Source organism: Neofelis nebulosa, chromosome 2, assembly GCF_028018385.1.
Source record: "Neofelis nebulosa isolate mNeoNeb1 chromosome 2, mNeoNeb1.pri, whole genome shotgun sequence".
Taxonomy (NCBI): domain Eukaryota; kingdom Metazoa; phylum Chordata; class Mammalia; order Carnivora; family Felidae; genus Neofelis; species Neofelis nebulosa.
The window spans coordinates 108224918-108249323 of record NC_080783.1 but is presented as its reverse complement, the minus strand read 5'-3'; the positions used below and the strand labels follow the sequence as shown (position 1 = coordinate 108249323).

General features: G+C 42.4%; 1 protein-coding gene and 1 long non-coding RNA gene across 4 annotated transcripts in view; one reads left to right on the top strand and one right to left on the bottom strand.

The window, feature by feature from the left end:
* Positions 1-24406, bottom strand: part of CNTNAP5 (contactin associated protein family member 5) — an 810836-nt gene that overhangs the window by 73763 nt on the left and 712667 nt on the right. The gene's annotated exons all lie outside the window — the stretch shown is intronic.
* On the top strand, positions 8301-13115 carry LOC131503860 (uncharacterized). Its single transcript, XR_009257658.1, has 2 exons — positions 8301-8570; positions 12650-13115. It is a non-coding gene; the product is annotated as an uncharacterized LOC131503860 (long non-coding RNA).

Below are 24406 nucleotides of genomic sequence, written 5' to 3'. Positions count from 1 at the left end.
GCTAAAGTCTGGGTCATCAATAGTCAATGAGAGATTTCAGGGGCCCCTGGGTGGCTCAGTCGGTTAAGTGTCCGACTTCAGCCCAGGTCATGATCCTGTGCTTCATGGGTTCAAGCCCCACATTGGGCTATGTGCTGATGGCTCACAGCCTGGAGCCCGCTTCGGATTCTGTGTCTTCCTCTCTCTCTGCCCATCCCCCATTCTATCTGTCTCCCCAAAATAAACATTAATTTTTTTTTAATGTTTACCTATTTTTGAGACAGAAAGAGACAGACTGTGAGCAAGGGAGGGGCAGAGAGAGAGGGAGACACAGAATCTGAAGCAGGCTCCAGGCTCTGAGCTGTCAGCACAGAGCCTGTTGCAGGGCTTGAACCCACAGACCATGAGATCATGACCTGAGCCAGAGTCAGATGCTCAACTGACTGCGCCACCCAGGCACCTCTCCAAAAAATTTTTTTAAATAAAAAAATAAACAAGAATAGAGATTTCAGAGCAGAGTATGTTATGTAAATCTTGGATCTTGCTTACTTTATAAGCAATTCATTTATACTGCTCTGTCCCAGCTCCATCATTTGGGATTTGGGATGACACTAAATACTATGTGCTACATAGGACTGCACTTGGTGCCACATCTGAAATGTAGTGCAAGGCACATAGTGGGTCCCTGGTAAACATCTGGTAAGCAAATACTTCTATTATACTTGTAGAGAAGCCATTTCTCAGGAAAATCAGCTATGCAAACAGCCGAGGAATAGCTAAGAGAAGAAGGGAGTCTGCATTTGTTGAAAATACGGCAGGTATGTTTTTAGGTGTTGTATAGATTCTTCCTTTTTCGCAACACAATATTAAAAGAAATTAAAAGGTCTCTGAGAAATGAAATAGTTCTCTTTTTTTTTAAAGTTTATTTATTTAGGGGCACCTGGGTGGCCCAGTCAGTTGAGAGTCCGACTTCAGCTCAGGTTACGATCTCATGGTTCCCGGGTTCGAGCCCTGCACTGGGGTCTGTGCTGATGGCTCAGAGCCTGGAGCCTGCTTCAGATTCTGTGTCTCCCTCTCTCTCTGCCTCTCCCCTGCTCATGCGCTGTCTGTCTCTGTCTCAAAAAAATAAACATTAACATTTTCTTTAAGTTTATTTATTTATTTCTGAGAGGGGGAGAGAGAGAATCCCAAGCAGGCTCTGCGTGTGCAGAGCTGGATGCAGGATTCGAACTCACAGACCGCGAGATCATGACCTGAGCCAAATTCAAGAGTCTGACACTTAACTGACTGAGTCACCCAAGTGCCCCTGAAATAGTTCTTCTACGGTCACTGCTATGTGGCATCAGGACTCCCGACATGATGTGTCGAGTACACCGTTCCTTGTTCCATCCAAGTTGGCGTGCCCAGCTGTGGCCCGCTGTGAGTGCACCTCAGAGGTAGGGCAATAGAAGGTGGAGCTGACTTGGAGACTGTCTTCCTTGGACTTCTCGTCCACCCCTGACATACAGTGTGCAGTTCACCAAGACCAGAACCAACCACAGACAGTAAGCTAAAGGGCTCCCCGGACACAGACAGCCTTGATCTGAGACAGCTCACAGCAAGGAGGACAGCTACAGACCCAGACAAGAGAATGCAGCAGCTGCCTTAGAACCCCTCTATTACAGCAGGCAGTGAGCATTAGTGTTTATTATCCTGACACGGAGCTCCTTACAAAGGGATGCATCACATTTAGCTATGAATTGCAATAAAGCAACAAAATGCATTACACAAAACAAACACTGAAAGCGTGATGTTTTATGTAAAAATCAAATAAGGATATAAGTGGGCTATGGTCTCCCTGACTTCCTCCCTTTGTCTTCAGATACTGCTTCATCCATGAGAAGCCCGGGGGCCGGGCTGAAGAGATGCTGTCTGGGTGGCTTGAGTCTCTCGCAGGTCCTCAGTGATGGGAGAAGAAGGGCTTGGTTACTGTGGGTTATTCCGGGGGCCTGGGGTGATGTCTGGAAGGTGTCACGACCTTCTCATAACATCCATAGACATGCCACAGCGTACGAACTTGGGTGTTCAGAGATGGCCGGTCCAAAGATGTCATCTGCCTCAGGCCTGCCTGGACACTGAGAGTTGAGGGGACAGGCTGCCGGAAATCTCCGTGGCCCATGGGCAGCAGGCAATGTGCCGTGGGATATGGGAAGGAAGCCAGCTGGGTGGAGCCAAAGCTTCCTAATGATGAGAATCCGTGTACATACTCATTAACAATCATTATTTCTGGGGCTTCATCACAGACCCACTGAATCAAATCTCCAAGAAAAGACCTGAGAAGGTGTATGTTGATCCACTGCCCAGGTGAGTCCTCTCACATGGAAGTTCTGGAGCTATTATCTGGTTAAGGTAATGTTTCTCAAATGAGAACCTACATGAGAATCACCTACCTTGTGTAAAGCACAAAGTATGGGCCCTACGGCCACATTTCCAATTCTGTAGGTCTGGGTGGGACATCAGAGTTCACATTTCCAGTCAATTCCCATGTGACGCTGATGCTGATGATCCAGAGACTCCACACTTTGAGATCCTCTGGGTTAAAATAACATCTCTGGTCCCGAGGATGGGGAGGAGAGGGAATTCTGGGTTGTGTTCCACAGTTAAAAAGCAGTCTGGGTCTGCGGAGGGGCTGGAAATTGGGCCCCGAAATTCTGCTCACCATCTCCCCTCCTTCTCTTTACTTCTCTCTGTACATATCTTTTTCTTTTTTGGGGGGGGGGGCGTGGGGGGGCATCCTGCTCCCAATTCTAAGTCACTCCATCAACAGATCTGAACATCAGTGGGGCATGAACGGATTCTGCAAAGCCATGCAACTAACTTAAAATATTTAACTTCACTAGTAACTCAGGGAATGAAATTAAACAAGATTAATTACCTTAAAAAGGTTTTAAACAGGGTGAGAATATGATCATAAAGTTTCTTAAACTAAGGTACCTCTTTCAGCTTTTAATATTTAGCACAGTCATAAATCTCTGGGTGTGGTCTCAAAATACAGATAATACAGATTTTTTAAAAATACCATTTGCAAATACTATGTTAACTAAATTAATATGCAAGTATTTTGGTGATATAAACACCAAAGTATATTAAAATACAAGAATAACCAGAAGAAAGATTTAAATCCCTAAATTCACTATTTTTTATTAAATAAGCCAATGTGATTTATAAGGACTCTTTCTTGTTTTTCTACAGTTAAAGACACATTTTTTTAAGTTTATTTATTTATTTTGAGAGGAGGCTGCAGAAAGAGAGGGAGAGAGAGAGAATCCCAAGCAGGATCCACGCTGTCAGTGCAAAGCCCAATATAGGACTCAAACTCACAAAATGTAAGATCATGACCTGAGCCAAAATCAAGAGTCGGACGCTTACTGACTGAGCTACCCAGGCTTCCCAAGATGCTTTTGAGGTTCTAATGAAAGCTATGCATCCTTTCCACAGAAGAATCTTGCACACAACACATAACATTTGATTCCAGATGTTCCTGGATGTGACATGTGCTGGAGAGGGTGGTCTGATGACCCCATTCCAAGAAGTGTAGATATGACAGCAAGTCTTCTGCAGAAAGCATATTGCCTTTCTTCTTCCCCAGATTCCAGAATAAAAGGAGACCTCTGATGGGTAGCAACCCTCAGGCCCTAACGTATAACCCTCCCCCCCAGGTATTTCCATCTCAAAAGCTGTTCTGGTTGGGAAGGGTTCATATTTGAAGAAGAAAGAAGCTTCCTGATGCATTCATTTCTCCCCCTGATGTTCTGCTCTGAGTCCTATAATCTCCTTATTCTGTGTGTTCTACACACATACCAGGAACTGTTCTATAGTCACTATCAAATTTCTGTAGTGGCTCCTCATAGCTTTGCTCTGTTACCTGTAAGAGCCCTTCTTGAGCGAGAGTTGGCTTAAGTGGGATTTTAGAGTGACAAAAAACTTGGAAACATTCCCAATGCTGACATACCCATCTCTGAATACCAACAGGTATCTGTTGGAGATGAACAAATATGGTAAATAACTCCTATCAAAGGCAAATGAATCACTATTTTCTAATTACTTTAAGAATATAAATTTGTTATCCCAACTGTGACACAGGAGAAGAGATGACATATACCCTGTGCTCTGTATGAGAAAAAATAGATGGTAGGTAGACCATAGCTGAAAACAGTATTTTTATCAAGAACTCTAAATATATTATACATGGTTTAAATAATTATTATCTTCATTTATCTAATAATTTCCAGCTTTTGTTATTATCTTCTTTATTGGCCATTCTCCCATTTTACAATGGTTATGAATATATAAGTAGCTGTAATATTTGCATGAATAGAAGTCTATTGTTTTCAAGGAAGGAAAAAACGGAGTGGGTAGGGAAGAACAACATGAATTAAACAAGTCTTTGTTTGATCACTGAGCTATTATAAAAACATGCTAAATCCGGGAATACAAAAGTTATTAAAGATGGAGAAATTAGCGACTGAAGTATGAGACTATTTGCTCACATGACAGTCCTGCAGACAAACAATTCAGGTACTAGGGCGGTGCAGCCACAAGAGAGCGCATGTGCTCTTTTACCTTCCATCCCAGGCAGACACCACTAATCATGCCCTCCTTCAAGCCAGGGCCAAGTAACTTCCCAATGGTTCCCAGGGCACCACTACTAATCAATGGGAGTTGCCATGAGAATCACCATCTCTGGACAAGATGATCTTTTAAATAATTGACACGACACAGGTTTTCTCATGCCAATGTTTACCAGATGCCAATACTGACTGATGCCTCTTCTGACTGTTCCGCCTTGGGCACCCTTCAGAGTGAGCTTCTCGCTAACGAACCCCCTTCCCCTGCACACAATGGAGAAAACATTCGAGCAAACTGTGTCATCACAGCTTTTTGTTTATTCCTTTCAGTCAAACAGCCAACACCTGCCAGCAAGCATGCTACTTCCTGCTTAGGAATGCAGCAGGGGAATGAGCAGCAAACTGTTTCTGGAATTTTAGCAAGTGAATTGAAAATATCAAACAAAGATGAAAAAAAAAAAAAAAAGAATGATGACTCCTCCCAGATGGTTCTGGGAAAGGGTATGGTCCCTTGTCTGAAAGAACATTAGAAGCTTCACTCTTTGCCACCCCCATGGTTCAGTCAACAACTACATCAGTAATAGTTGATGACAACTCATCATTGGTTAATGAATTCTTACTCTGCACTAGCCACTCTGTCTGGGACTTCACATACTGTACCCATCATTGCCATTGGCATATAGACTGCCTTCTAGGGTTGTGTTACTACAAATGGAGATGCTGTGATTCAGATGTGTTCAGAGACTTGTCCCAGGTCACCCAGCTAGGGAGTGTCAGTGCTGAGACTGATCCCTATGTCCACCTGTTTTGATATACTATACCACTTTTTAGTCTGATGGGGGCACCAAAGAACAATGTGAGCAGGAACTCTTGTTTTCCTTCTCTAGACTAGAGTTCACGGATTTGCAAAAAGTAGCACGGCTAGTTTGCTGTAAAGCCAGAGTTAAACCCAGATTCTTGGAAACCTTATTCTGCAACTCTTTCTGCATTTAATCTGAGGGCACAGGGTTAGGGTGGTGACGGTCTTTGCCAAGGTGGGATGTGCGAAGGTGGCAAGGACAATGATAGTGCTAGGGACTGCTGGTGAGTAGGGGGACACAAAGCATTTGATGCTGGTCAGTTTTAGAAGGTGACCCCCACACCAAACACAACAGCTCATCAATAGATGAGTGGTCTCTAAAGATCAATACGACAATGAAGCATACCAGTAGCTTTTAGCACTTGATCTGGTGTCTGGGTAACTCATCCAGAGTCATCCCCCAAGAAGAGGTTGGTTCCAAGCCTACACTAGACCTGTGCTTATCAATTGTAGATAGGGTGACCATATAACTGGTGTACCGGTGTACTGGGAACAACCCCAGACTACCCCAGTTATGAGGGTAAAATTATATAATTAACTCCCCGTTTTACTGTCCGAAGTTTCCTTACATTGGTGACAAATCATTGGTTGCACCAATTACAGGATTTATGATAAAATATTGCATTTTCTTTTTTGAGTTACTTTTATTCTGCAAGATCATAAGCCCCCTGAGGATAGAAAGAAGGTTTTATGCACCTCTCTGTCCCTACAGTTCAGTACAATGCTGGGCACACATAGGTGTAGTTGGGGCTGAGTTTATACTGACTTGTTATTTAACATCATCCTCCTTAAGTTTCTGCTTAAGATGCACCTACTACAATTTCTGCCAAAGATCTACTTGTTTTTTTTTTTCATTTTTGTTTTTGTTTTAATTTAAAATTTCTCTCAGCAGGCAAAATACGCACAGTTTAACAGAATATCTCAGGAAAGTTTCCCATATAAGCCAAGTCTTTTAGCAAATGCTCTAGAAGTAAGTGAACACAACATCTGCATTTGCTATATAAACACCACACATTCAAAGTGAAATGACTCAGAGTTTGCCTAGAAATCACTGGAGATGTTGATCTGTGTCTCTGATTTCATTGTCTTCAGCCTGTGACTTTTTCTTTGTTTGTTTGTTTGTTTGTTTTTTAACTTGAAGCAAAGACTAAATAACTTTTGGATACAGAAATGCTTTTCAAAAATGGCAATAATGCATCCAGTTCAAAGGAACTACTGATCATATAATGTTTCTCCGTGAACAAATCATGAGAAGGCCGCCACGTTGGTTCTTTAGATGATTTGTGTTCCATGAATACACAAGAGTATGGCTATAATTGTTTGTTTAATAGATTGGGTAAAATTGCTCATAATGCTAGTCTCAAAAGATGAAGAAAAGAGTTAAAGAGATAATGTTGTAATGAAGGGAGGTGAAGGATTTTAATGGAAAAATAGAAATCAGGAGGATCAGAGGCTCTCACTCCAAGATGGCTCTGCCTAAACTTCCCACACCAACCTGGCAGAGAAGAGGACTGGAGGCTGCAGGCAAATAAAGTTCTGAGAACCCATATTAGGAGGATGGGAGGCCTTATGAAATCCCAGTGCTACAGAGTATGAAACCAAGGACCATCCAGGAATAAAATCATAATCAAAAGTCAAGTAAATAATCACTTATAACAGATGAAATGGCTGGATGATAAAACAGAAGCCAGGTCCTCTGCAGGCAGAGGAAACCCCAGAACATGAAGAGAAATCAGTAGGTCTAGAATGGGGCCTGAAAGCCTGCATTTCTCTCACAAGGTTCCTGGTGATAAGGAGAATGCTGGTCTGTGATCCCTACTTTTTGTGGTTGTTGTTGTTTGTTTTTGAATGTTTATTTTTGAGAGACAGGGTGCAAGCAGGGGAGGGGCAGAGAGAGAGACACACACAGAATCTGAAGCAGGCTCCAGTCTCCGAGCTATCATCACAGAGCCCAACGGGGGGCTCGGACTGTGAACTGTGAGATCTTGACCTGAGTCAAAGTCAGACGCTTAACCACCCAGGCGCCCCATGTGATCCACACTTTGAAGAGCAGGAGCCGGAAGACCTTACTCAGGGTGCTACAGTGTAGCCCCAGAAGTAGGGCCAAACCATGGTTCTCAAAGGTGAGTGTATGTCAAAATCACCTGGATCACTTGTTGAAATGCAGGAGCCTCAGCCCTGTACTCAGAAGTTAGGAGTCACTACCTCTAAGGCAGAGCCAATAATCTGCCTTTTCTGTTTTTCTTTTTTTAATTTAATTTTTACTGTAATTGTTTTCATGTTTATTTATTTTTGAGAGAGAGTGTGTGTGAACAGGGGAGGGGCAGAGGGAGAGGAAGACACAGAATCAGAAGCAGGCTCTAGGCTCTGAGCTGTCAGCACAGAGCCCAATGTGAGGCTCGAACCCATGAGCCGCAATATCATGACCTGAGCTTAAGTTGGACGCTTAACCGACTGAGCCACCCAGGTGTCCCAATAAGCTGCATTTTCAAGAAGTTCCCAGGCAATGCTGGTGCTGCTGGGCCAGGGACCACACCTTGAGAAATACTACTATAAAGACCCTCAGACTCTCCTAAGTTTTAAGGAGGCACTGTTAAATATAAAACCAATCCATTTCTTACTTTTTGAAAATAAAGCACACACACACACACACACACACACACACACACACAAATCTAACGTGGGAGTTGTACATTGCACCATGTCCTGGAGATGGTACCTTAAGGCAGTGGTTTTCAAAGTGTGGTCCCTAGACCAATACCCTCATCATCACCTGGGAATCTGCTAAAAATAGAATTCTGTAGGCCCCATTGTAGACATAACAAACCAGAGATTCGCAGAATGGGGCCCATCAGTGCGTGCTTTAAGGAGGCCCACGGGTGGTTCTGATACCCACTGAAGTTGGACAGGCATTACCATAGGATGAAAGAAAATGCTGGTGGGAGAAAGAGATGTAGATAGGTGTCCAAATCACTGGGCTGGAGATCAGATAACCTGAGGTCTACACCAAGCTCTGTTGCTCAGTCTCATGCATCTACACATACCACTTCAGCTTTCTGTGCCTCTATTTGCTTACCTATAAATGGAGTGGACCCACAGCCTTTCTGACTTATTCAGGTATTAAGGTAGGTTGTATGAGTGTCCCCAAATACAGATTGTATTTCCTGTAAAGAACTTACACACCCTTGACTGTGGCCATGAGACTGGTGTTGCCCTGGTTCGTATTGGGCTCGACTATCTGACTTGCTTTGGCCAAAGTGCCTATGAGCAGAAGCTTTAGGAAGCAGTGCATGTTTCCACAAGGATGCTTGCTTTGCCCCTCTATATAGAAGAGAGAGTCCCAAATAGAACTATGGATTCAACCTGGGCCTCCCAATGAGATGGCACATGGAGGAAAATCACAGAAGCTGAGCCACAGCCAGAGAGAAATCATGTGGACATTTGTCCTTGTGAGTCACTAAGATTTGGGTTGTGTCCGTTGTGACAGTAAGATTAACGTGGGTATCGTGGACAGATGAGAAGACATAATGCACATAAAAACCTACTGAACAAATTTGAGGGGCCACCATATTTCTGGAGAGGATTTCAAAGACTGAAAACAAGAAGCCAGGCAATTTAGGGGCAGCCCTGATGGGATTTTCCTAACTGTGCCTCTTTAATGAGATTGCCTACCTTTGGTTTTCTCTCTCTCTCCTTTGTCTCTTGTTCACTCTCCCTCTTCCCCCTCCTATCTCTCCTACCTTCCCTGCATTTTCACTTTGGTTTTCTCCTTACTTCTCTAGCTGATGTGAAGAGTAGGGCTGGGGATGAAACAGAGAGAGAGGGCAGACATTCCCCTCCTGGTTCCTAATCAGGTCTTGATTTAGATATCATTCCAGAGAAGAAAATCATTATTCTCCCAAAGAATGATAAGATCAGCCCAAAGCACTGGAATATTGATTCTAAATGGATACAATTACCCAATTATTAGGACGGTGAGATCTCTAATTCTCAATTTTTAAAAATGCCTCAAACACTTGAAATCACGTTTACCTTCTGGGTAAGCAAACAAATGGACTAAGGTCTTAATAGAAGTTATAGTAGCAACAGCTTGACTCTAGGTGTGTAACAGGACAGAGGCATGTGAATGATGTGTGATGTGCACTAACGGAGGTTCTAGGACTTTGTCTAGACCCTGCCCATTTCTACACTGGGGAGAACCTTCTCCCTTCTGGGTAATTCTATCAGTTTACAAATCAACAGTCATGTTGTTCTAAGGCCCTAAGTTGATATGTGATTACACCTCCCAAGCTAACATCCCTACAGGAGAGGCCTAATAAATAAGATAGAGCCTATATAGGAAAAGCATGGGGACCAGGAAAAGAAACATCAAGAAAAGGACACTTGATAAGTATGCAGCTTTATGGGGGTGAATTAACACGGGTAGAAAAGCTTGTGGAACATGTAGACTGGTGGTGTGGATTTTTCCTTGCTATTCTTCTTTTGTCCATCATTCTGATTCTGAATTGTTTTTTTTTTTTACTTTCTCTTTTTAAAATTAATTTAATTTATTTTTTTATTTTATTATAATAATAATTATTATTAATTATTATTTACTCTTTTGCTCTTATGGCTTCCTGTGCTTGCTTCATTTCTGCTTTTATTTATTTCCTTTAATTCGGTAGTGTCTAGTCTGGTTTTTCAATTTAGCCTTGAAGCTGGAGGATTAAATCATTCATACAAACCTCGATTCATCAGATCGTACTGACGAACTATTACTTTAAAGTCAACTTTAACTGTATCCTTGGTCAAATGCCGATTTAAGTGAGTGTTCCATTAACAGCATCATCAACTGTGTACTGATTTTTTTTTAAAAAGACAAGTGTGATGAAACTCTGGTGACAGACGATTAAAATCTCCAACAAATCTCAGGTCACTGGGCTCTAACAGGCCCGTACTGCCATTTTATTAATTAGGAATTTTACCAATAGAAAACAGGAACCCCCAGTGGTGATGTTGGGGAGCTAATGTGGCTAATGTAAAAGCTTAACTAAGCTTTCAATCATTCAATCAACTAATAATTTAGTGACTGTGTACAACGGGCTGAGCTTCATTCTGGATGCCGGAGATAAAAAAGACAAACTTTGTGATCGCCAGAGCTTACGTTCTGGTTTTGATGACAGGCAACAAACAAATGTATAATATGTATAATAAGATGATGAAGGAATACTTAGCAGTGTAGAAGGCAGAGAGAGAGAAGTAGGGCCTGACTTGCAGACAGGGTGGGCCTTCTACTGCAGCCTGTCATCTAGGAAGGACTCTAAGGTCAGATGCCACTCACAGGGCCTAAATGAAACTGAGCCATTCATCAACAATGCCGTCAGTTCAGGAGACTGACTATTCCATCACTGCAGAGTGCCCTCAGTTCCCCTGATGATCACTATTCCCACCCCAAAGTTAACCATTATTATGATTTCTCCTAGCAGAGATTACTTCTTCATGTTTTTAAAATTCATAAACATTGAAATCATAGAGATACACTTTTTATATTTGGTTTCTTTCAAAACTAAATTTTTGAGATTCACCAGTTGTGTTTGATGCACATTTGTCATTCTTTCTTATTGCTTTGAGTGAATATATAAAAGTACCTAGTTTTTAATGCCCCCCCAAAAGACTAGAAATGTGGTAGGCAGACCCCAAGATGGGCCACATGTCCAACCCTTGAGTGTAGGTGAGGACCCGTGATTTGCTTTTAGCAAATAGCTGGCAAAGGTGATGAGATATCTTTTCTGGGATTCTATGTTGCGATACATCCATTTATGTAACTGCTGGTGTTCCCTTACTGGCTTGCAGAAGTAAGCTATGAAGGGCTATAGAGAGTTCCATGTGGCCAGGACCTGTCAGTGCCTTTAGGAGCTGAGAGCAAGGTGCGGTGAACAGCCAGCAAGAAACTGGGATCTTCATCCTAAAACCTCAAGGAACTGAGCCCTGCCAACAGCCTGAGGAAGCTTGAAGCAGTTCTTTCCCTGGTGGAGAACCTGGTAAGACCACAGCCCACCTACGAGACTCTGAGCAGAAGACCAGATACACTGTGCTGCACTCCTGGCCCAAGGAAATTGTGGGATAAGAAATGTGCGCTCTTCTGAGCCACTAACTTGGAAATAGAACTGAAAACTAATATAAGAACCCAGATCTCTGGCTTTCTCACACAGCGACTTTTATTCCTTTGTGTTGCTTCAGGTAAAAGAAAAATCCTATAAACAACTCAACATTCTTTCTCCGTAATCCATTTTCAACAATAACCAAATGTGGCAAATGCAAATCATGAAGCACATTAGTCGTGGTTCAATCATTTTCAATCTACAGTGGTCCGTCCCTTACCTTTAAAAAGCCATTTATTAATTGGTCAGACACAAATGAGAAAACGAGTGGAAGCAGCTAAGGTTGGCCATCTCGGGGCATTTCCTGGGAAGAATGATCTTAGAGGAGGAAAAGAAGAAAAGAAAACGGGGGTTGTATATTTTCAAGATGCTATTTTCAGCGTGTATTTCCCACAGATGCATCTTAAGTACTTTGGAGCAATGCCAACCAGGGTGCAATGCAGATATAAGTCAATATCATTACAACACAGGCACTTAACAGGAAGACATAACTGATGAAATTCACCTGCTCGCACGAGAAGAAAGCTCACCCGTTCTGGGGGAATAAGTTTCCGATACCCCGTTTCTATTTCTTCTCACTTTCGTCCTTGATTTATTGCCTTTGCCCAGCTTCAGCATGACAAAGGCTCCAGCTTTCAGCACAGAATGATATTCCAGACTCCACTAAATATATTTGTAAGACAAGGGCAGCCAACAAAATTAAACTGCCGGCACAAAGACTGGCTGTTATTTAAAGCTAGAGAGAGATTACGGGGGATTATTACTTTATCAAAAAATATTTCAGCTACGAACCCAGTGTTATTTCTCCAGTACTTTGGCTGTGTGCTAATTCATCTCCCACCTTGCACGGATTTAGTCTTTCATTGCCAATTTATTGGAAAGCTTGACAAATGTCGGTGGCCTATGGTACAGGACACCCAGGCTTACTTAGTTATTGCTACAGAGAGCTGGAAATCGGGACCTTCAAAGGGGATTTACGTGTGCTGTGTCTTTGATTTTTATTGTCTCGCTTTCATTTCTTTGAACCATCAGGCATTTCATCCTTAATCTCGTTTGTCTTTTAGGGGCCCCACCTAAGGATGGCGACACAAACAATCAAAATCCAGCAGCAGCAGTACCATTATGGAGCTGATGACTTGGTCCTGGTTTTTCATCTACGGTTTTTAAATGCAGTATTTTATCTGTTTCAAATTGTCTCTCTTTTACGATACCTTTCCTTGGCCCCTTCGTATACCTTGAGAAGAAAAATACGTATCAAAATTAGAGATAAGAGGCTAAGAGAAATCCATTTTTATTATCTGCTATTTCTTAAGGTTTTTCGCTCATTTTAGCTTCATGCTTTTAAGTAAAGTCGTTATCCAATTTAATTTATTCTCCTTGATCCTTAGCTGCACTTTAGTGCACCATAAAGATATGACAGTGAACTTTTTTGAAGATGAACCATTAGAATATGCCTCTAAAAAGGCTCTTTTGCTTGAAAAAAAATGTGCCCTGTTTTCATGAAAAGCTCTCAAGATTTCACACGGAAAATCTTATCTATAGCGGCAAAGTATGTAGCGGCCCCCGAATGGTGCTAGGCCTGTGCTGAGTCCTTGAATGACTGTGATAGCTGTGGATCCAACAAGTTAACAGAGACTGTGACAGTTTCTGTAACAGACTGCTGCAGAAACCCATTAGAAGGGCACTTAACATAGTCTTTGGGAGGTAACCAGAATGCTTCCCAGAAGTGACATTACACTTAGCCTCGAAGAAATGAGAATTTGCCAACAAAGAGGAGAAGATGGGGAAGGAAAGAATGATTCAAGTAAAGGTACAAGATGTATAAAGACCCAGAGGTGAAACAGCGTGATGCATTCAACCATGGGGACATAATTCAATATGGGGAAAGGGGACAGTGGGGTGTGAGAATAAGAATTAGACCTTCACAGGAAAGCAAGACCTAGGGTTGAACAGAGTTTGGAACTTAGCCCAAGGGTAGTCGGAGAGATCAGAAATGAGTGACATGAATATATTTGAATTTTAAAAAAGATCAGCCTGGTCAGAATAGAGAAGGAATTAAATGGACACAGGCCTGGAGGCTGGGAGAAGTATTTGGATACTGTTGCAGTAATTTGATTCTGAGATTAGGGTGGCCAGAGGTTAGATGACCATAGTGTGAGCGTACAAAGTTGACAGATATAAGAGACCAGGGAACTAAATACAATGTGGTACAAGAGGGTTGAGTAAAGCTTGGTGATTGATGCAGGGGGGTAAGCGGGGTAGGAAAGAGGAAGTCATGGGTGAAGCATGTCTCTGGTTGGGTGAATACAGAGCACTTCTTTGAGAAAGGGAAGACTCATGCAAGGGAAGATCTACCTGTGTGCATGTGTATGTACATGCAGGCATGTGCGTGTCTTTATGTGTGTGCGTGTGCGTATGTGTGTACACATGTCAGTGTGTGTGTGCATATGTGTCTATATGTGTGCGGTATGTGTCTGTGTGTATTGCATGTGTGTTGGGAGGTGGGGTTAATGTGGAGCTTCAGGTGTCTACGGGATAGCCAATTAAAGATGCCCCCCTCAAGCAGCTGGGACAATTTTTGTAAAGCCGCAAAGATCTACATAATCCCTAAAGTCATGAAAATGGATGACATCTCAGTGCAAGTGTATCCTTCATCCAAGAAAAAGCTGGAACTGCCACAGGAAAGCCAACGTGTAAAGGGCAGGTTGAGGATGAAGTATCCACACAGAAGGCTGAGAAGAGGTAGCCAACACCATAACATGTTGTAGCAAACCCTCAGAAGGTAAGGCCTGAAAGAGATCTGGCGATGAGGCCGCCTCTTAGTGGTCTTGGCATGGGCCATTTCTTTTTTTTTTTTTTTTTTTTTTTATTTTTTTTATTTTTTAACGTTTTTTATTTATTTTTGGGACAGAGAGAGACAGAGCATGAACGGGGGAGGGGCAGAGAGAGAGGGAGACACAGAATCGGAAACAGGCTCCAGGCTCCGAGCCATCAGCCCAGAGCCTGACGCGGGGCTCGAACTCACGGACCGCGAGATCGTGACCTGGCTGAAGTCGGACGCTTAACCGACTGCGCCACCCAGGCGCCCCGGCATGGGCCATTTCAATAAAGTGTGCTTAACTGTTAAGAAAAGTAAAACCATTTGTTATATGAATATTTCCAATTAAATTATGTCACTCATTTATTCTTCCATCCACTCATTATAGGACTTAATTCACTAATTGAAAACATGGGAATGGGGCATGGACTCAACTGTGTAGATAATCATCTAAGGAGCCTTCAACCAATATCCTTTACATATTTATATGTGCTTATATGTATTTACTAGAGGGGGGAGAACTAGTTTTCTATTAACAAAACATTCAAGCAATGGATTTATTCATGCATTTAATTACTGTTTATGAAAATAATACTTTTTAAAAGTCAAATAGTATAGAAAGACTTAACAAGAGACAGCAACTCCTGGCCCACACTTTCCTACTCTGGGCCCTCCTCCTCCTGTGTAGTGACTTTTAGTTCTATTGGTTTTCTTGTTATTTTATTTCAACTTTATTTTATTAAATATATTGCTATTTTTTTATTTATTAATTTAAATATTATATGTTGCCTTCCCACAATGACAGATGAGTAATTACCATATGGCTCCGATTTTGGATAATTTACAATTTTGCTTAGGTTGTTTTTCAAAGTCCACATCTTTGTGTCTGATGTCAGTATCACCCTTTGCTGGTATCTTTCACTTGCATATTTTCTCTAAGAGCCACTCTCCAAAAGCCCTCTGTCAGTATACCTTATTCAAGACCAGGTTTTCTCAACCTCAAAGGTATGGATATTCTGGTCCAGATAATTCTTTGTGTGCAGTGATGGGGGGGGGGGGCGACGGGGGGAAGGGAGGCTGTCCTCGGTCTTTAAAATATTTAGCAGCATCCTTCACTTCTATCCACTACATACCAGTAGCACTTCTCATCTTGACAACGAAGAATGTCTCCAGATATCACCAAATGTCCCCTGGGGGGATGCAAATATGCCCAGTTGAGAACCATGGGTCTAGACTGGCTGGTCACTAGGACTTCTGCATAGTTGTTATCCTGAAATTACCTTGCTTGTTCCGTGGTGGGTGATGTTTCCTGGAGCCCATACCATTCTTTTTTAAATATGTCTTTCTTTGGGTGAAGTACATTGTAGCAGGAAGCCTCTATCATGGTCCCATGGATTCCTGCCTCCTAGTCGTCACACCTTCATGTGACCTCCTCTCACATCATCAACAGGGGTCCCTGCTGAATTCAGGTTCTGAAAAGAGTCCATTCTCTGTCTTAGGTACTCTCTCTTTTATGTATTTCTCTCTCCCTTTCTCTCTGTCTTTATCTCTTTTTCTCAACTTCTTGTCATCCCTTATCACTTTCTCTTGACTGACATGCTGTCTGTGAAGCCTTATGGAAAAGTCAAGAACAAATAACTGAAAGCCCCTGTCAACAGTGACAAGACGGAGCTAGGAAGCAGATTATCCAGTCCCTTTGGACTACTGCAGGCCAAGGGGTGTGACCTCATGAGAGACCATGAGCCAGGAACATCCAACTAAGCCAATTCCAGATTCCTTGACCTCTCACAGAAGTGTATAAAGGGGTACATTTTTGCTGTTATAAGGTGTTAAATTTGGGGGTGTTTTATTTATACAGCATTAGATAACTAACACATGCATATCAAGTAGCATTTTTTAATGTATATTTATTTTTGAAGGAGAGAGAGACAGAGTGTGAGCAGGGGAGGGGCAGAGAGAGAGAGGATGACACAGAATCTGAAGCAGGCTCCAGGCTCTGAGCTGTCAGCACAGAGCCCGATGAGGGGCTCGAACTCACGGGCCATGAGATGATGGCCTGAGCCAAAGTCGGACACTTAACCGACTGAGCTACCCAGGTGCCCCGTATCTTAAGGTGTTTAGGGAGTCTTAAACAATGACTTGGAATACCTCTTCTCTTTTATGTATGAAATTGTTTGCATTGCTCCCTCACACATGACTAATAATTTGACTAAGTATAGCATTCCAGTTTGAACACCATTTTCCCTTAGGCTTGTGAAGATGCTTTTCCATCATCTTCAAACTTCCAGTGGTTTTGTTAAGAGATTCTTTGCTAGCTCGAGTCTGATCCTGTCTTTAGCAAAGTTAGGGTTGCCTTTGCTTTGGTGTGTGTCTTCTGGGCTGGAGAGGGAAGCAAACTTTTAAGCCAATTTCTTTCATTCTATAAAGTATTTTTCACTACATCTTTGCTAATGTTCTCTCCTCCTCTATTCTTCCTTTCTGTAACTCCTTTTACGTAGTGAACATTATGTTTTGCTCTCTAATTTCCTCTTTTGTCTTCATATTGTCCACATTTCTGTATTTTTGTCCAACTCTCTGGGAGATTTCCCAAATGTTATCTTCCAATTTCTAGAATGTTCACAATTTGCTACATTTCCGAGAGTTCTTTCTTATTGTTTTACAGTTTCATTTTAAGGCATCATGTTCTTGTTTCATGGATTTATATATTCTCCTATCTCTCTGAAATACTAGATTTTGAATGCTTCTTCCCCCTCTTGCATTATCCCTGTTTTCTCCACTTATCTGTGTTTATTTACCTGATCCTTCTCTTTCATCTTGGAGGTTTTATGGAAATGTCTGATGGTTGTGGTAAGTCATGGCCATCTGTTCACAATTGTGACTCAGAACTGCATACCGGATTGAAGATTCCATGTGCACGGGCTGAGTGTGTCAACAGGTGGGATTCTCTGATAAGTGACCATATCGGTAAATCATTCCTTTCAATGAGGACATCCCTAAAATTCTAGTTATCCACATATTTTTATTAGTTTTATTTATTTATTATGAGAGAGAGAGAGAGAGAGAGAGAGAGAGAGAGAGAGAGAGAGAACATGTGTGAGTAGGGAGAGGGACAGAGAGAGACAGAGAGAAAATCCCAAGCAAGCTCTGCATGCTGTCAGCACAAAGCCCGATGTGGGGTTCAAAGCCATGAATCATTATATCATGAACTGAGCCCAAATCAAGATTCAGATGTTTAATCAATGGAGCCACTCAGGTGCCCCATCACATATATTTTTCATGGGTCTGTTCAGTTCCTCGGTAGGGAAACCCTCTCATATCCTGCATGAAGAGAGAAAGGCTTCACTGTAAGAGCTCTTGGAAAAAGGGACAAATGAGGCCCCAAGTGTACAGAAGGCCATGTCATTTCTCTCTTTAACCCTGTCTCTTGATCTCACCCTCAGCTTTAGAAACTCTTGTTCAATTTCTATATGCTACCAAATGTCTGGTCTTCCCAAGGAACTTATCTTCCCAGATAAGGAAACTGGATTTAAGGTCAACAGTTCTCTGTAAAAACTTCTTGTTTTCTCCTGACTTCACGCCTCATGCCAGAATCCATGGTGTGCAGAACGGCCAGGCCTCAGCCTGTCCCATGACCCCTTCCCATTACCCATGCCTTCGTAGTGACCTGGACCAAGCCAGCTTTCCTCCTCCATTGCTGTTCAGCTTTTAAAAATGTATTCATATCTCTTACCCATCCTAAGCTCTATTCTGTTCTCTTTGTCTTTTTAAGTTCCTCTCTTTTTTTTTTAATTTTTAAATTTGCTTATGTAATTGTAGAGGAGTCTAAGAAGAGAACAACGATAAACTTGTGTATCTATCCTCATGTTTACATAAAAGCATGCATTTATTATACAGGATTTTCCTGAACCAGAAAAATTCTGTTGAGCCCTATTAATTACATTAAGATCACTTATTCCGAGAAACACACACTTACCCATGTGCTCTTTATATCACATGACTATGACTGCCAAATTTAGCTGGCTGGTCTTACTGCAGGAGCTCTAGCTGTACTGGGCAACTCACATCACAGAATTTGGCATCAATAAAGAATGTGGTTTGTTTGTTTGCTTGTTTGTTTGTTTCCACTGGAGAGTCCTGTGGAAGTCAGGTGCATCAAAGTACAATTTGCCAAACAGAAGGAGCTATCTGGCACCCCTTCCACCAGCAGTGTATTTCCAAATATCCCACGGGGCTGTCCTCCGTCTCTACTGTGCCATCCTTTCTGTCTGGCCCATCATTCAAACAGTTTTGGAAGCACCACAGGGAGTGAATATGGCATTCCTGACACAGCACGCTCCCTCCACGAAAGTGAAAGCAAACACCAGAGAGAAAACAGCAGGTTCCATTTTGAGTCGTGCCCAGAACAATGAGAGGTCACAGAACAGAGTGGAACAGTTCACAGGCTAAAAAGAGACCAGCGGGGTTTGATTTTCAGCCTCGCTGGTTCAATGCTGTGTCTTCTCGGACAAGTTACTTAATGTTTCCGTGCCTAAGTTTCTTCATCTGTAAAATGGGTAATGTTAGTACTAACTCCACAGCCGTCATGAAACGGATTAAACGAACTAATTGTAAGACTAAAATCACTAAAACTACATCTTCGCACACATGAAGCACTTGGCAAGATTTAGCTGCTATCAGTTGCTTTTGGGCCGGGAGATCATGGAAGGTCTCCAATGGGTGGTGTTAGAAATTGACTGGACTCCTCATAAGGCTGAAACCCTGCTCACCATGTCTCCAGTGCAGCTTTATAATAGGGGATTGGATTTTCAGGACCCTTATTTCTAAACTTTGAGAGGATAAGTTACTTATTAAAGTGGAAACACATCTCCAATAACTCTGAATGAAGAGAAATAATGATAATCCAAGGCCTACTTGCTTCACAAAAGGTAATTAACTGCACAGAGAACTGAATAAACCCAGAGCTTGGGCTTTCTGCTGACTGTTTCACATCTCAAGATGTAAGTATTTACAGATCAAGTGCTCTAAGAAGAATAAAAACATGTCTTTTCTCTGAGAAAAGCTTTCTTCACACAGACTTCAACTACTTTCTTAATCCTTAAGCCCCTAATTAGAGTTCTAGTCCAAAAGCTAACCATCCAGTTCCCCGGTCTCTCCAGCCCTGGCTTTAAAAAAATCAAGGTGGCTCAATCACCAGCCAGCGCTTTGCTCTGTTTTATAATAACCCTTCTTTGTATTTATCCCCAGACCTTTAATCTGAGTTCCTTCCAACCTTTTACTACAGGATTTTACTAATCCTCAACAACACTGCTGTGCAACCCTTGACCAATGCAATTATCCCAAATTTACAGATGAAGAAACTAAGGCACCAAGCGCACGCCTTTTCTCTTTTTACAAACAATGAAGCACAAGACCAGACAATAATTCTCTTGATTCTCACAGTACAGTCGTAAGCAACCAGCCTTGCTGGAAAAAAATAAAGTTGCTCAATTCTTGGGAAATTTCTAAAAAAGTTTTTAAACTGGGAAAGTACAGAGATCTCAAAGGGCCGCAGAAAATAAAATAAAAGAATGCCAGCTCCCCAGAACCCTACTGCCCAAACAACCCTGCCTCTCAAAAGTATGTCACAGGTGACAGAATGGAATCTCAGGAAGAACAGAATTAAGCATGCTAATAATTTATATTCATGCCCATATTTACTTGGATCATGATGGACTGAGAAGAAGTGTCCTCTGTCCCCCAATAGCCCCACTGTCATCTCATGGACTCTGGGGGACGTCCCCGACACTTGCAAGACGTAATTCAATCCAAGAATACCAAGGCCAACTCTTTGCTGAGTACTCTGTTGGATGCTGACCTTACAAAGATTAATTGTACCTGGAACCCAATGTCAAGAATCTCCCCAATTCAATGACACCATATTTGTTCTTCTATTATGAGCACCTTGGACAGCATCTAGCACATGGGAGCTGTTGTGAACTGAATGTATGTGTCCCCCTCAATTCCATAGTTGAAGTCCTAATCCCCAGTGGGACTGTATTTGGAAAGAGAGCCTGTAGGAATGTCATTGCAGTTAAATGAGCTTCTAACGGTGGGACTTTGATCCAATAGGATGAGTGTCCTTTTCAGAGCACACTCCCTTTCTCTCTCAGGCACATAATACTAAGGAAAGGCCATGTGAACTCACAGTAAGAAAGGAGCCACCTACAACTCAATGAGGCAGCTCTCGCCAGACACCAACCCGGCTGGTGCATTGATCTCAGACTTCCAGTCTTCAGAACAGTGAAAAAATAAATTTCTGTAGATTAAACCACGTAGTCTGTGGTATTTTGTTATGGCAGCCCTGGCAGATAAATGGAGGAGGTATTAAATAAATGTTTGCAGAGTTAATTGCATTTTGTATTTTTGGTTACCCTTAATTCCATACTAGTCTTTGATTATTGCTCTTCATGCAGGGGATTAGAGCATTGACTCAGTAGCTCTGTTCTTCTTGTTTTGGCTTCCTCGATGCTGGCACTTGCCGTCCAGCCAGCTCTACAGCCAAGGTGTGAGGTGGGCGTTTCCAAGAGTTTGACTATGTCCCTCAGTTGTATCTTGCTGGGCCTGGTCATACAGTGAGTCCTGTGAATATGTCCTGCTTTTCAGTTATTTTATGTCTGTCTGCCTGTCTGTTTATCTTTATTTCAGAAACATCAGACAAGTTCCCCAAAGATCTAGTTCAGAGGGTATCTGAGAAAGCCATTCTTAAAGTTTTCTTTTTCTTTTTTTTTTTTTTTTATTTTTGGTTTTCATACTTGTGTATATCAAAAGCAAATGCCTGTACCTAATGACAGCAGCTAAGGTGCAGGCTGGAGACCCTCTGCCTCATCTTTCTCCTTCCTCAGGGTAATGTCACCCTCCTCCACCATTAGACGCTCTGCCTCTAAGCAATGGGCGATTTTCATGTCCTTTTTGGATGAAATTTTAATCTGTTTATCCGAATCCCACCTTTAACATTCATGTTCTGCCCACCCAAGCACGCAGATAACTCATATTATGATTATCAATATGAAAATACAATGTGTTTTGTACTTTACAGTCTATGAAGCACATCTTCTTACATTTTCTCATTTGATCTTTTTCTTAGCCTGATCGAACTGCTATAACAAAATACTGTAGACCAGGTAGACCAACCAGCAGGAATGTATTTTCTCACAGTTCCGGATGGCAGCAAGATCAAGGTGACAGCCAGTTTAGTCGCTGGTGAAGACTTTCCTCCTGGTTCGCAGATGGCCACCTTCTCACTGTGTCCTCACATGGCAGAGAGAGACAGAGACAGACAGAAAACTCTGCTGCCTCGTCTTTTAAGGACACTAACCATAGCAGATTGGGGCTCTCCCCTTCTAACCTAAATTAACCTTAACTTCCTTCTCACTCAAAATACAAGGAATTGGGGCTTCAACATATGGATTTTAGAAGCACACAATGTGTTTTTTTCCTAATTTTTTTAATGTTTATTTTTGAAAGAGAGAGACAGAGCATGAGTGGGAGAGGGGCAGAGAGAGAGGGAGACACAGAATCCAAAGCAGGCTCCAGGCTCTGAGCTGTCAGCACAGAGCCCGATGTAGGGCTCAAACGCATGAGTCATGAGATCGTGACCTGAGCTGAAGTCAGACGCTTCACCCACCGAGCCACTCAGGCTCTCTGAAGGACACAATCTTCATGGACTTATGAGCATACCACAAAATAAGAAATCTACAACATTGGGCTGCCTGGGTGGCTCAGTCAGCTAAGCCCCTGACTCTTGATTTTGGTTCAGGTCATGGGATCAAGCCCTCATCGGGCTCCATGCTGAGCATAGAACCTGACTGAGATTCTTTCCCTGTCTGTCCGTCTCCCCTGCTTGCATACTATCTCACTCTCAAAATAATTAATAAACATTTAAAAAAGAGGGAGAGAGAGAAATCCACAACAAGAGAGAGAAGAAAAATAAGAAAGATGACCTAGATCCAGTTTTATTCATCATACCTCTATTTCTCCTCTCAGACCCACCCCTTGGTCAGTGGATTAACTGTCTGATACTAGAGATGCCATTTGTGCCTGCCCATATCTTTGACTTTCCTCTAAGAGGACACGAGGAGGAGGGATTCTTGACTGCCCTCTCAAGGTCATGGTGTGGCATAACCACATTAGTCTGAAATGGAGGAGAGCTGCCCAGCAGGACCCGGCTGGTATGTCCTCCCAGCAAGAGATTATTGGAAAGCCCAGAAATGATGGAAACGCACCAACCAAAACAGTCCTGCAGATATCAAAAGACTTTTGGGAATTTGAAGTTCAAAAGCAGCAAAGTGTTGCTTAACATAAGCCAGAGACTGAAGTGGTCACGGTTACGCTTTCGGAGGTATGCTTTTCTCAGGCTGTTTATTGGGGTTCCTGCTACTCTGAGGTACTCAGGTATATGCTGGTGTCACAAAGGGAGTGGTAGGAGGCAGAACTAAACTTTGAAAGTCTTCCACAAGAAAGCAGTGAGAAGCTGAGAGTAGTCTAGGGTCAAGCCAGCCCTGGCCAGCAGCTGTTGAAGTCTGTACTTTGAAGATGCTCCCTCTCTGGATTCCTCCTTATCCCTGTCTCTCTTGAGTCAGTCTGTTCAAAATGTAAAGTGTCCAGGTTCATCATTATTCCCTCCAAGGTGTGTGCAATCACAAATGCAGACAGTGAATCCTTATGAATGTATATGTTTAAAAAAAAAAAGTTGATAAAAAGGAAATGCTGAGGCAAAGTCAGACAAACCATTTGGTGCCGGAGGGCAGCAGAACAGCCACCAGGGGAAGGTGACCTGGGGCCCTGTTCGGATGTTGTACTCAAATGATTTCACCATAGATTGATGGCCTTAGACTTAGCACATATTCTCAATTTGATTTTTTTACTTTTACTATCAAGGGGCCAAGAAGGAAACACAATGAAAGAGTAGAAAGGGGAAATGATTGGGGGGAAAATATATATATATATATATATATATATATATATATATATATATATATGTTTCACATGCAATGGAAATAAAATGGAGACATTGAGAAACAGTCAAAGAAACCTCTCATTTTATTAAACAATGATCTAATGTCTGCCTAGAAAACACTTCTCTTTCATGGCCCAACTCAAGGCTCACTATCTCCAAGAAGCCTTTTGTTACCCTCCTTCCCTCATTCTATCTGGAACAGACTCTACCCCACATCTGTGGCACATTGTTTTCTTTGTTTGTTGTGCCTCTGTCCCCAGACTAGATCCTGAAAGGCAGAACAGGATCCTGTCTGAATCTGTCTCTCCTGTACATAAAATAGTGCCTGCTCCCTGATAGATGCTCTGTGAATATTTATCAAATGACAAGTTTGAAGAACTCCATAGAACTGTACAGGAGGTACAGCCATCCTTCAGTGAAATGCTGTGGAATTGAAATGTACACTCCCATTACCTTCTCTGGACCCTTTCCTCCTTCATCCGCTCCTTCTCTCCCAGCTGCCATTTCTCTGAGAAGTGGCCTTCCGCCCAAAGCTCCAGCCCATCAGACCACAAACACCCTCACTCTCCTAAGGTCTCCCTAAACCCAAATGCCTCCTTTTCTTTCTCTAATCTTCCATCCAAGAAATGAAAATTCTTTTCTTCCTTTAGGAAAAAGGACGTGTTTTCATTTGAAAAGACAGCAGCGGCTTAACCTGAATAAGTCTCTGGTTGGCGAAACTTCAAGAAAAATGATGAAGGGCATAGGAAGGATTCCAAAAGTGCCAACCAAACCCCCGCCAGGGGGAGACTCAGAAGCATGACTTGGGAGTCCCACTGCTCTTCTCTCCTCCGGCCCGAACACCCATATTAAATAGATTTGCAAGCCAAGGATTTTGTTCAGTATTTACACAGTTTATCCACCTGTCTCCACTCCCTGGCTTCCTAACTCACAGTACTGAAACGGGGGCCATTTTGTACGACACGGCCATGGGCATTTTCTTCCTCCTGGGAAGAACAAAAAGGACTC